Below are 12,708 nucleotides of genomic sequence, written 5' to 3' on the forward strand. Positions count from 1 at the left end.
CCCCTATAATGTCACCTATCCCTGCCCCCCTTTAATCCTAACCCAAAATTCTTGACTGGCTCCTCATCCATCCCCAGGTTCAGCTTCATGCTGAACTGGTCATTGACACAAACAGTGATACCCTCTCCTCGTCTCCCTTGACTGTCCTTCCTAAAATGCCTGTATCCTTCCATTCCAACATTCCAGTCACAAAAGCCATCCCACTACATCACATGATACCAATAAGATCACAGCCCTGCAGGTGCACACACGTCTCTAACTCCTCTTGTTTATTCTACATGGTGTGTGCATTTGCATAGAGGCACATTAGTTGGGCCCCAGATGAAGCCAACTCACTGGCTGAAATGGCTGGAATATGTTTTCTCAGGAACTATGAACTACCATTGGTTAGAAATTATGATTTGTATTAACTAACCTACCTTGTAAGTGATAGTAAGTACATAAGATATCAATGAATTAGAATGTTACTTTAAAAGTAGTCTTAATTTGTACAATAAATATGTTATTTATTCCCCCCAAAAAATGACAATGTGATTCCATGCAAGTATATGAACCTGGAAGCATCATGTGGATGAAATCTGTCTCAGAAGCAGGTTCATTTCTATTGCTCCAGTGAAGTACTAATCAGATGACTGACAATAACAGAAGCAAAGTACCATTTTACTCAGTAAAGGTAAATTTATGATTGTATTGTCATATGAAGGTAAGACTGCATGTTTTCCACCTAACCAGGTAGAAAAGAGGAAGAAGGTAAAGGAACAAGATATAGTTTGCATACAAAAATGCACAGTAAAGATCTTATTTTTTCTTGTAGATATGGGTTGAAAGTACTCCAAAGGACAGTTAAGCTCTAGGGAAATGTTCTAAGAACAGTAATTTAGAGATTCTCTGTGCAGTTTGGTATACTTTTTCAGTATGGGTTAAAAAGTACTTTGAGATCACTAATTCTCTGCAAACTTAAGGGATACAATCAAAGACAACATTTATATGTTCTATTCTTTGAGCAAACTGTAAGTAATACCTGGTATATATATCAACCATTGTATTAAAATTCTTCTGCTGAAAGTAATGGCTTTGGTGACTTGTAATTTACTAGTTCAAAATTAGGTTTATGCTGAATGTTTCAATATTACATTGTGTTTGAAAAGCAACCAAGTTGTTTAATTAATGCTGGAACTAATGAATCTGTCTTATAGATTCATGACCTATGTTCCTGTGTTGCAGTAGCCTAGTTCTCTCTCCTCTTTTTCCTTATAAATAACCTTCCTCCCATCCCAAGAAATATCTTTACTTCCTCTGTAACATCTGCTAAGCCTCCCTGTTCACAGTATGCTTGGCTCTCTCCCATGTCCCCTAAATCCCAGCTGCTGGGGAAGGAGCAGCTTGTATAATAGCTGATTTCAACATAATACGTGTGCTGATTGAGAGATCAAATGAGTCTGATAGTTGCTGAGTTTGTATGGCTGTCTTTCCAATGGGGGTCTTATGCTGGGTTTTTGTTTCCTCTTTCCAGTTGCCAATATTCTCAGATCTCTTAACAACTTGTCTTCTAGGTGTCGAGTTCCCTGTTGAAATGCAGAACAGGGGGCAAAGGTGGTGAGAATAGTGCATAGGAGAGCCAGAGAACTGCCAAGTGGATGGACAGTTCAGTCCCATGTATTTAATCTCCGTATTGAAACAAAATGTGAAAGGAGAATGAAGTGGGAGCAAGAGAGCAGCTTTCATGTGTGTATCCTTGTCCACAAATGGAGTCCAAATTAATGGCACCAACACTGTTCTAGAGCCTCCCCGGTATTTCTGAATTTTCTCTAAAGTTGCCTTGTTCCTCCCAGCCCATCTGGACATACCTACAATACACCCTTGTCTGACCACTCAATTGACTCCCCTACCCATGACCATAGTCATATATCTTCTCTCCTGCAGTGACTCTACTCCCTCTAAACCCTGCCCCCGGTCTTGGTCCTAGTTTCTACCCCAGACTCCCTGTTCAACCCAGAAACTCCCAGTCCTCTGATTCCAGCTCCTTCCACCTCCACTTCTCCCGTGGGTCACACCTGAGCTCCATGCACATCTACCTTTTTTCTTAGCCGGGTCCGGGTACTTTGATTTACATGGGTAGGTCTGAGCTGATGCGTTGCCCTTACCTTCTGGAGTTGTTCCCAATAGTCATTTGGACCAACTTGTTGGCTACTGTGACAACTAAACATGTCCCTTGCCTTGGGCTCCTTTCTTGCTAAAATAGATATTGATGTCAGAAGTGATTTCTGCCAGCAAAGAGACAGCTCGCGCAGAAATCTGAGCTGGAATAGAAGTGAGCAATTGAGCTTATAGGGCTTCTATGGTGACCAAGAAACAGGAGTGTTTACTTTAAAAAAGAAAATATAATGGTTTGACAAGTTTTATGTAGCAAGTGGAAGGCCAGGAAGGGATATAATTGCTTTCTATAAATATTTCAAGGAGGTAAACAGCAGGAATAAAGACAAGTGTTATAGTGTAAATGATATTGCCAGCAATATATCAAATATATCAAAAATATCCTACCTAGTTTTGGGCGGAGTTTGTCACATCATGAGTGAGACTGGGAGAGGCTCACTCTCAACAGCCTTAGAAGTCTGGTGTTTGGGGAGTACCACTAGCACACCAAATTTTTATCAGTAATGCACTGCCTTGCTGCACACTGCCTGCCAGAGACAGGTGGAGTATTCTAGATGTTTTTTAACAAATGCCTTGAACACTAATGATAGTGCTTTACTTTGTGGTGTATCTATCTATTAATGTAACCTGCTGTCATCTTTGCCTTCTTTTCCAGCAGCTGTGAAATTATTTGATGGTTTTAATTATTTTTCATAATAACCCCCAAATTCTTCTCTTGATTAGCTTCCTAGATGAGATTTCCATTTAGTACATATTCTCTAACTTGGTGTTTGGTTTCCCTGCTAATTATCTCACATTTTTTTCTGTGTTAAGCTGCATTTGCCATCTGCTCATCCAGTCACAAAAAATAATGGAAAACCTTTTGAATCCGATTGCATTCTCTTAATTACTGTCTCTGTCTCCAGTTGTGTTACTACCCACAGACTGGAAGATCTTGGGCCAAATAATTGGTAAAAAACCCTGAGATTTCTTTGATTTTGGCTGAGCAATGCTCATATACACCGAGATCCTGATCTTTCACTTCCTACTGTTGTGTATTTTAAGTTCCCCATCTTTCAAAAAATAAACATCTGAGTCACACTTCTCTCAATTTTCATATACAGTATTGATGCTGCATATCCCACAATTAGACCAGGCTCCTACTGTGAATGAGTTTTTCATTTAGCTATTCTGTACTTGTACTCTCTCCAGGGAATTCACATGAAGTTAGTAGCACTTCCAAAGAGCTTCAGTGTTTCAATAAACATGAACTGAACAGTCATTTATGGCTATGCATATGTGAATATCTGCAGATGTTTCCAATATCAATGCTTACAGCATTAGAAAACACCCAAACCAACAATGAGTTCTCATATATATCTTTTCTTCTTTCTCTGGATCTGTTGATTCTCTTTCTCATCTTCTCAATATTTCTATATATCATTTTGATGTAGATACTTTTTAAGCCTTGCACTTAGATTCTGTGATGCTTGTTACTTCCTGATACTTGTTACCTTCCTTGGTGAAAAATATGATTATTTTGTGAGTTGATCTCTTTACTTCTAGATTCTTGTTACCAAGGTCTGTCTCACAAAATTCATTCTTATCCTTTTTTCCTATTTGTACATTTGTGTCTCTTTTCCTAGACTCTATATAGGAAAATCTGTCTTTCATGATAGACTCTTATTTCCAAATTAGCTGAATTGGATTTTTGGAGCTGTTAAGCTATTACAGTACAGAGACCTACCATGACAACTATATAAACTGTGGAAAAAATGTTTCATATAAGCATAACCCTTGTAAGTTGTTAGTTTGAGCAGTGGAACTAAGATATCATGGCAAGGAAATGAAGCCATAGAGTACAGGTTTATTGCAACGTTAGATCTTGTGCATCAGCAATAGTAGTATCCTTTTCAAAGGAGTTTTTAAAAGCAGAGTTTGGCCTTCTAGTTAGCTAGAAGAACAAGCTGAAGAACAGTTTCAAAAACACCTGAATTTTCTCAGGGCTACCAGTTTGTATTTAATTATTTTTTCAATAGCAAGATGCCATTTAATCTCCATTTTTCTGCTTAATTAAAAGAAATATCACTGGCATGGTAATTGTAAGCATTGCATTCAGTGCCTGCAGTATGAGACAAAACTAGCTTGGGGATTTACCCAAGGCTTTGTTTCAGAGATTACTTCTTCTCCCCTCTCAAATTTAATTTAATTTTTTCACATACATACTTGCCTTTTACGATGTTATTAATTTATTCATGCTGCATTGCCATTATATATATATATATATATATATGTGTATGTGTGTGTATAATGATCTCTCTTAATTGATAGAAAATAAGGTAGAGAGGATGGAATAGATATCCTTAAATTCCTTTTCTTTATTGTGTGAGTATTTAAGGATCTCCTAATCGGGGCCAATTCCAAAGCAAGCACATTTAAGAAAAATGTATAAAAGAGTACTTTGTTCTGCTGAAATCAGTGTTATTATTTAGGTGTTTGTTTTTGTAGGTTTTGCATCCCATCTAATTATGTGAAAGCATGTAATTTCCCATCCAGAATTTATTTTATTGTTGTGAAAAATCATTTGATTAATTATTTTTTTTAATGCTATGGAACCAGATAGAACTAAAATTACAACCCTAGAGAAAATCTTATATGCCTTCAGAACATGAAAAAATAAAAAATATGTATAGAAAGTTTTTATGAATATTCTCAAAGCATTTAGATTCCTTTGGGTAGTTTAGATATTAGATTAATTTTTGCTGGATTACTATGGAAATCATGAAGCTAGGCTGTATAATTTATACTGTAAAACTTCCTACATTATGTTTAGACTCCATCTTAGTTTTCTGCTTTTCAACTGCTCCCGAGATACAACAGGTTTTGAAGTCAAACAACAGTTGTCTAATTATATCATCCAATAACTAAAATGTTTTAAATAAGAAAACTTAGATAAATAGTGCTGAAAAATAACTATGATAAATCATGCTGTGCTTTTTTTTCCTAAGGGTGAAGTATTAAATTGGACAGACAACTCATTTCACACCTGTACGTGTCTGTTTTCTGTTGATTAGTAATTCAGTCATTTATGACATTTATTTATGACTAATGTGTATAATTATTTATCATTTGACTGTTAAAAGCTGGATCATAACTTTTTCATTACTTGTCTCCTGCAAGTAATTCAGTATTATCTCCTTGTTAATAAAAATGTCCTTAGTTTTAAATTTTCAGAAATTTGTCCCTTAGTTACATCTTGCAAATAATTTGATGGAGGCCAGTAAAGTTGTGGAAAGCACATAGTGTGTGTGTTTATAATTTCTAAATTCATGACCAGTCCTGCAGATAACCTTACTTAGGTGACTGTTTAGGGGTCAGTCAGCAGTGTTTAGTATGGTCATCTAAGAGAAAAGGCTACATTGACAACAAACTTCTCCTGATTGAAGCAATTTTTTCCACATTAAATATTGTGTCAGGAAAACAAACCAAGGGTGGCAATTTCTTGGCATAGACTTTGAACACTTGTTCATAAAGAGAAACTACTCAATTTGTGATTTTTCATGTAAACTTGCTTTCAGTATCTTGTTAGAAAGTAGAGAACACTGCTTATTATTCCAAACTTGAAAGAGACAGTTTCAATAGAAATTTTATTTAATGCATTTGGAAAGGGAAAAAAGGTAGTTCTAAAGAATAGGGAGAAACTTTTACTGCTTTAGACTCAGTTTACTAATCTGAGAAATTATGGGCATTTAATATGAACTGGTGTATTTTCTGGACTTCTGCTTTTTCATTCTCTCAAAAGTGACCTGTAGTTATACAACTCCATCTTATGTTTGACACAACAAAACGTTTGTTTTCCAAAAGGCAATAACATTCAGATGGGACTATTAGCAGTAGCCTGCCCTTAGGCTAGATTGCTCAATGGAAGTTTGCTCCAGTGATGATAATGCCAGTGATTTGTACTTAATTAGCTGAGCATATTATACATTGATTTAATCTTGAGAATTTTATGAGGGTTTTAATATCTTAATAATGGTGTCTGAAATACTTGCAAGGCTTGTGCTGAGATTCCAGTTTTGGTGATGTTTTAAAAATCAGGCAAAAGCATCCCATGTGAGTTTTGGTGTTTGCACTTCAGGTTCCCTGAAGTTTCTAAGCAACATATAGAGATCTGTGATGCTTAGCAGTTACAACAATGGCATAGTGCATGTTAACAGTTTGTATTTTGACCTTTCAATGCTTGTGCATACACTCCTAATACTGCAGATCTGGGCTGCCTTGTAGCCAGCTATTAAAGAAATCACCAGACCATTACAAAAGCATAAAGGAAGTGAAGGTCAAATCACTGGCAGTGGAAGCCAGCTTGCTGCAGTAATATAAAAGGTGATGCTGGCTGGAAGAGGCACACGTTGCTCTGTATATGAGGCACTGAAGAAAGCAAGGGGAGTCATACAGTTGAAAAGAAATAGTGATTTTTAAATCTGCTGTTAGAACTTTGCTTTTGGCTATTAAAAGTTGAATTAATGAAGGCTTCTGTAGAAAGATCAGACTATTTTTCAGTCATTGAGTTTCATATCTCAATTTTAGCTTAATGAAATATTTTTTGCACTCTCAACTCCTATGTCTTTATTCCAATTCTACAACCTTTTGCTGATGGATTTATCTATAGTTCTGATTAATGTTCATTTAGTTGCAACTGGAATTTTGGGTTGATTTTGTTTATGGATGTTGATAAGAAAATGTTCACTATGGAAAACCATGAATAAAAAGTTTCCAGATGTGCTCAATTTTACACTTTGTTCTAGCCTAGGGGCTTTCCACAGGTGAGGATTAGTACTTCACCAGAACAAGTTAAAAGCTTGAAGCTGAAGTTAATAGTTGTTTTACAGAATACATCAAACACTTTTTTTTTCCATTTAGCTCACTAGAAAGTTTCTATTGCCCCAAATAAATCTTTAATTTTTATTGTAAAAGCTGAAATTAAGCACTCATTATTTTGAGCTTAGGTCTGAGTCCTGCAATGAGCTCTTTGTGCCTTTGTAATGGTTATGATAGAGGTCACATTTGTATATACAGTGAGATGGAAGTGTTTGAAGTCATTACCGCAACAGACTTTTTTTTTTTCCTGAGAATGTTCAAGATGGAAAAGAAAGGATATTTTCTGTAAATTCACTTTTAAATTTCTCCAGATTAGTTTTATTAACACTTATTTGTTTGGCAACAAATGCTATATACCATAAACAGATTTCAGTTTAATTTCTTAAAATCAGATTTAGTGTTTCACACTAAATTTGTATTTCGTGGGTATTTGCTCACTCTCTTTTGAAGGCAGCATTTCTGATGCCTTCAGAAATATATGAAATCTCTGCTCCTGAGATATGCAGATATATTTAGAAATGTCATCAGATCTGAAAGACTGGTCAAGACAGAAATCCTTACAGATGATAGCTCAGTCCTCTTGTTAACAAACTTTGTTCCTCCAGCTTGTATTTAAGAAGGAGCCCATAGTGGATTCTTTCTCAGGACAGTGGAAAAATATAACCAATCAGGCCTTGAGCTGTGGTTTCTAGCTATTGGTAGATACTGCCTGGCACATCAGAATTTGCTTCTGTAATCTCCTCAAGTATTCATTTAACATGTGAGGTCACCACATATTTGGGACTGGACCAGGTCAAACCTTTAGCTGTGTATCACAGTCTTTTTGTGTTTGAATGCACTCTTATTAGGACTTTAGAAGTGTATCTGCAGCAATGAAAGCTGAATGCACACTGGACTGCATCGGTACAACTAATAAGTTAAATTTAGGGATCATTCCCCTCTTTTTGGCACTTCAGGTGCTGCAATTGGAGTGGGGCCCAGTTCTAGCCCTTGCCCCACTCCCACTCCAGTATAAGAAGGACAAAGGCAAACTGGAGTATGTCCAGAGGATGGCACAAAGATGGGCAGGATACTGAAGCATATGATGCACAAGGAAACACTGAAGAGACTTGAATTTGTTCAGCCTGAAGAAGAGGAAGCTCAGAGGAGAACAGAGCTAATTGCCGTCCTCAGCTGCTTAATGGGTCATTACAGCCAGATGGAGCCAGACTCTTAATGGACATGCACAGTGTAAGGACAAGAGGGGCAAATAGATGTTGCAGCAAGGGAAATTTCAATTAAATGTGAGGTATAAACTCTTCATGGTACGGGTGGTCAAACACTGGAACAGTTGTCCAGAGTGACTGTTAATTTTCCTTCCTGGTGGATTTTCAAAACTTCCGTGGGCAATGCCTTGAGAAACCTAATATTACTTTGAAGTTGGCAGTGCTCTGCATAGAGGGATAAACTCTAACAACCTCAGGATATCTCTTGCTGTTCTAAGTTGATATATATTACTGACTTTATATGAAGGACTTCATTCAACAGTCTTGCCCAGATATGGATACATCCCCTTCCAATGGTTCCGTATTTTTTGTACACCCTTTGTATTTCAAATTACCTCCTTCAGTTTGTTTTTAAAGTCAACTCCCCACTCTGTTTAGATGCTTTTGAAATCTGATTCCTATATGAGAGTAAAAGAGAAAGGAGTGAAAAAATCGATTTAACCTTTAGTGTACCAGAGTATCAGAGTATCTCTACAACTGTGCTGTCCTATCCTATATTTTTGCCATCTTTCTGTTGGTTCTTTGTTATATCATGCTCAGCTTGGATTTGTACCATTTATTTGTTCTTATGAGGCTCTGAGGTAATTGATGAAATCTCTTAAAATGAGCAAAGTGAAAGAAGAGATAGAAAAAAAAGACAGAAAGTAGAGGGATGGTGATAGATAACCTGGGTAGTTTTGCCATTGATATATGTCTGAGATTTGACCCTGAGCTGAACTCCAATGACACTTGCATTGGCTTCAGAGGGGTTTTGGAGCAAGCAAGGTGTAAACTGTCTTCAGTTTTGTATTTCATAGCACTCTCATAGGTCATCACTTGCACAATTTTTGCTCATCACCTTTTTCCCCTCTTTGGTATTTTTCATAAAGATACTACAATGTGATTAGGGGATGCAAACTTCTTAACCTTGGCTGTGAGGAATATGACTCACTTTAACCTTCAACATCAAATATGAGAAAATGAGGAAAAAGGAGGAGAAAGTCATACGTATTTGCTCTTTATAAACCCATCTTCTGGTATTTTTTGGACTCATTTGGGATATTTGGACTCTCCACTTGGATACTGTGCATGTGAAATGTGTATCAGAAGTGTGCTAAAGCACATCCTTTTTATCACTATGTTTATGACTGCTCCTCTGAAAAGAAAGCATTTGTGTTCAGATCACCAAGAGAAACATTACCTACTCTTTTTATTTCTTGAGTGGCTAATATTTTGCTTTTTATTGCTTCAGTTATTTTTGTTTTCCTATGAAAATATTTGATTGTTTGATATCACAATTTTTTTTTCTGAAATCTCTTTTGGCTTGGTTAATGCATGTGTAATGTGTAAACTCCATATGGAGAAGGATCTGATGTGCAAGTACTATGAATAGGTTTTGGCATTGCTTTGAGCATGAACCTTATATTTTTATCTGGGGAAAATAATGGGCTCTTAGTTGTTGCTTTATGCATTTGGTTGGATGTCAGTTCATTCGCTCAAAAGGATGCAAAGTTTGATGCCAGGTTAGTTGATTTTCTTCTGCTTTAGGCTCATTCTATTTTAATAATGGCTATTCTGTGTTCTATTTTTATTTCAAGTTCTTTCAGTATCTGCCCTCCTCAGGACTACTCATTTCCCCTGCCCTGTCTTTCCTCATATAGCCCAGCTTCTAGTCTTTCACATGCAGCTGGGTATTTTTCCTATTGTATTTTTCCAGTTCTTCAAAACTTTACTAGCTATTTATTTTTCTTAACCCCAAGGCCCGATCCTGGGCAGTAAAAGGCCCTTTGTTATAAATACCACAGTCAAATGGAAGTATATAAGAAAGCTGAAGTTGCAAATGCAAGGGAATCTCATCTTGAGAGAGGTCATAACAGTAAATGATCAACAGCGAGAGGCAGGCAGGCAGGCAACTGGGCTCTTACACTCAGCAAGAAGTGCTTGTAGAAATAGTTTCAATGGGAGAAATACATTTATTGGCTGTATCCACAACAGCTTTAAACAACTGTTGTTATTACACTTTTCAGCATGTTCTGCATGATGAACTGACTGTTATTTTTCTGTGTAAATACTGTTGTTCAGAAGAAGAAAACAGGTATCAAGATGGACATATATATATACGTACACACACACAAATGTAAATGTATGGTCTTCTTTTGATTGAAATAATTTTTATTTCCTTTATGACTGTTCATGGAGATGGGCCCAAACAATCTCTTCCTGTTGTGCTATTTGTCATCACTCAAAATAATGTAAGAGATACAGTGTTTTGGAGTAGTGCCATTTTGATTATTTTGCCACTTCATAGTTTCAAACAGGAAGTTGTAAAAAGCACCTTAAATGCTTTGTGGATTTCACTTGGCTTACAAGGATTGCATGAATAGGGCTCTTACTGCAAAGGTGAACAAACAAAACATCCTTGACGTACTTCGTTCTTATGATGGTGACTGCTCCAGGTACCTCCAGTCAAATTTCTGTCTAAAAGGATGAGATGATATTTCAGCCAAGAAAATAGTGCCACCCCAAAATTAGTCCAGTGGCATTCTTAAAAATATAAGAGATTGTACGAGAGTAAATCTTCTGTTCTACCAGGCAGTCAAAGGACTCGGCTCATATATTGTGTTCAGAGTGGGGCGCTTATAACTTTAGGATGTGGCTAAGTTGGAGAACAGCAAAGATGAGATAAGTATTACCAACCATGACTGTGAGAAAAAAGTGAAGAATTAGAACGGGGGGGGGGGGGGGGAAGAAAAGAAAAAAAGAAAATACTTAAGGAAATTAGTATTTCAATGAGATTATTATTTTTTTCCTTAGTGCATAAAAAAATTTATTCTCCATCTGCATATGCAGGGTTTTATTCCCTGTCATCAGAGGTTTTAGAGAACACTTTAGAAAAAATTCTGTAGGAAAAATGGGCTTTCTGGAAAAAAAGGCTATTTGTTTTTTGTAGGTGTCTCTCAATGCCTTACCTATATGGGTGACTGAGCTTGGAGCAGGAGACCTCCAAAGGATTTACTCTGGCATCAGTGTGGAACAAAGAGGATGATTGTGAATGGAGAATGTTCCTGGACACAATAAAATCTTGCCATTTATCCTACATGTCTGTCACACTGATGTTTTAGCAGATGATATTGTGCAATGATGAGATATCAACAGAAGGAAAAAGCTACAGATAAAGCAAAAGATGAAGGAGAAAAAATCCCTACATGAGTAGAGACAATGGAAAACATAATTCATAATACTGTCAGCTTTTATTGGCACTATTGTAGCCATGTTTAGATAAAAATATTGGATTAAAATCCTTAATATTATTAGAAGTCTCACAGTTTAGCCTTAAATTATGCTTTGCTTTTCAGCTGCACTAATGTCAATATAATGCATGGCTACTCTATGTCTCTTTGAGTATTGCAGAGTTCTGTTTCATTGACATCAGTAAAATGATATAAAGACACATTGATGACATAGTATGCTGATGAATTGATAAAACAGTTGTGTTTCTTGCCATTAGAACCAAAATATAAAGCACTACCTTCTAAATTTTGTCATTGGAACTTGATCTATTTTTTCATTGTTTTTAAAATTATTACTATTATTTTACATAAATGAAGGGGGGGAAAGGCAAACTGAGAATTGTTTTCTGTGAGCCAAACCATATTTCTCTGTGAAATAAAAAATCATTTCCAGTTTTCCTCTGATGCATTGAACTCTGGATTCCAATGGGCAGTGATATTCAGTAATTGTGCAACAGTGCTATATGTTTTTTTGGTCACTTAGTAAATATATTTACTGAGGGAAAAAAAGCAAAACCACATAGAGAAATATAAGAAATAGAGAACATATGTGTTTCTAATTAAAATTTAAAATAATATCGGCAAAAGGGAAGAGCTGCAAAGGGTATCTGGAAGAATGAAAAGAGAGACAGAAAGGCCTGTTAAACAGTTGAAGGGGAGATACAAAACTGTGTGTGTGGTGTTATTCAAGGGGTAGTCAGAAGGGCTGACCACCCCCATTTTCTGAATGCGGTGCTGAGGTAACGAGTTATCCCTAGCACTCCTTCTCACCTTTGCATATTATTTCTCACCATATAACTTCCATATAAGTTGGTCAAAACTCATCTAGGTTGGACTCTGTAATCTGGGTAAACCCCTGTGTAGTGCATAGTGTATGGTCATCATGGCTGGGCTTCGCAAACGAAGATTTGGGAAGGGCTCTACCCACGTCTGTTACAAGCGCACTGGTGGCTAGAAAGGCCAATATGAGATAGGCACGTCCGGTTGCAAAAGGCACAGCAGAAAGACTCCTTGGGTGGTATATTCTGCAAGGCACGATTCTTTCTGTGTTGTCTTTTCTCCTCGAGAGTGATCCTGCGTGCGTTCTCAAAAGCATCAGCTGCATTATAGATGGTGTGTCTCCAGACCTCCCGATTGGAGGCCAGAGTAGACCAGTTATGTTG

The 12,708-nt window shown here is 36.8% G+C and overlaps 1 protein-coding gene across 12 annotated transcripts in view; it reads left to right on the forward strand.

The window, feature by feature from the left end:
* Nucleotides 1–12,708, forward strand: part of DLGAP2 (DLG associated protein 2) — a 455,335-nt gene that overhangs the window by 196,354 nt on the left and 246,273 nt on the right. Inside the window, exon 1 of one of the 12 annotated variants that reach the window (XM_051778096.1) lies at nucleotides 5,166–5,181. The exons of the other annotated variants lie outside the window; for them this stretch is intronic. The gene's annotated coding sequence lies outside the window, so the exon portion shown is untranslated. Of the gene's footprint in view, nucleotides 1–5,165; nucleotides 5,182–12,708 lie in introns of those variants that run through there. 12 annotated transcript variants of the gene reach the window in all.

The sequence above is a fragment of the Manacus candei genome, unplaced genomic scaffold (genome assembly GCF_025592945.1).
Source record: "Manacus candei isolate 608988 ecotype Guabito, Panama unplaced genomic scaffold, ASM2559294v1 h1tg000011l, whole genome shotgun sequence".
NCBI lineage: Eukaryota > Metazoa > Chordata > Aves > Passeriformes > Pipridae > Manacus > Manacus candei.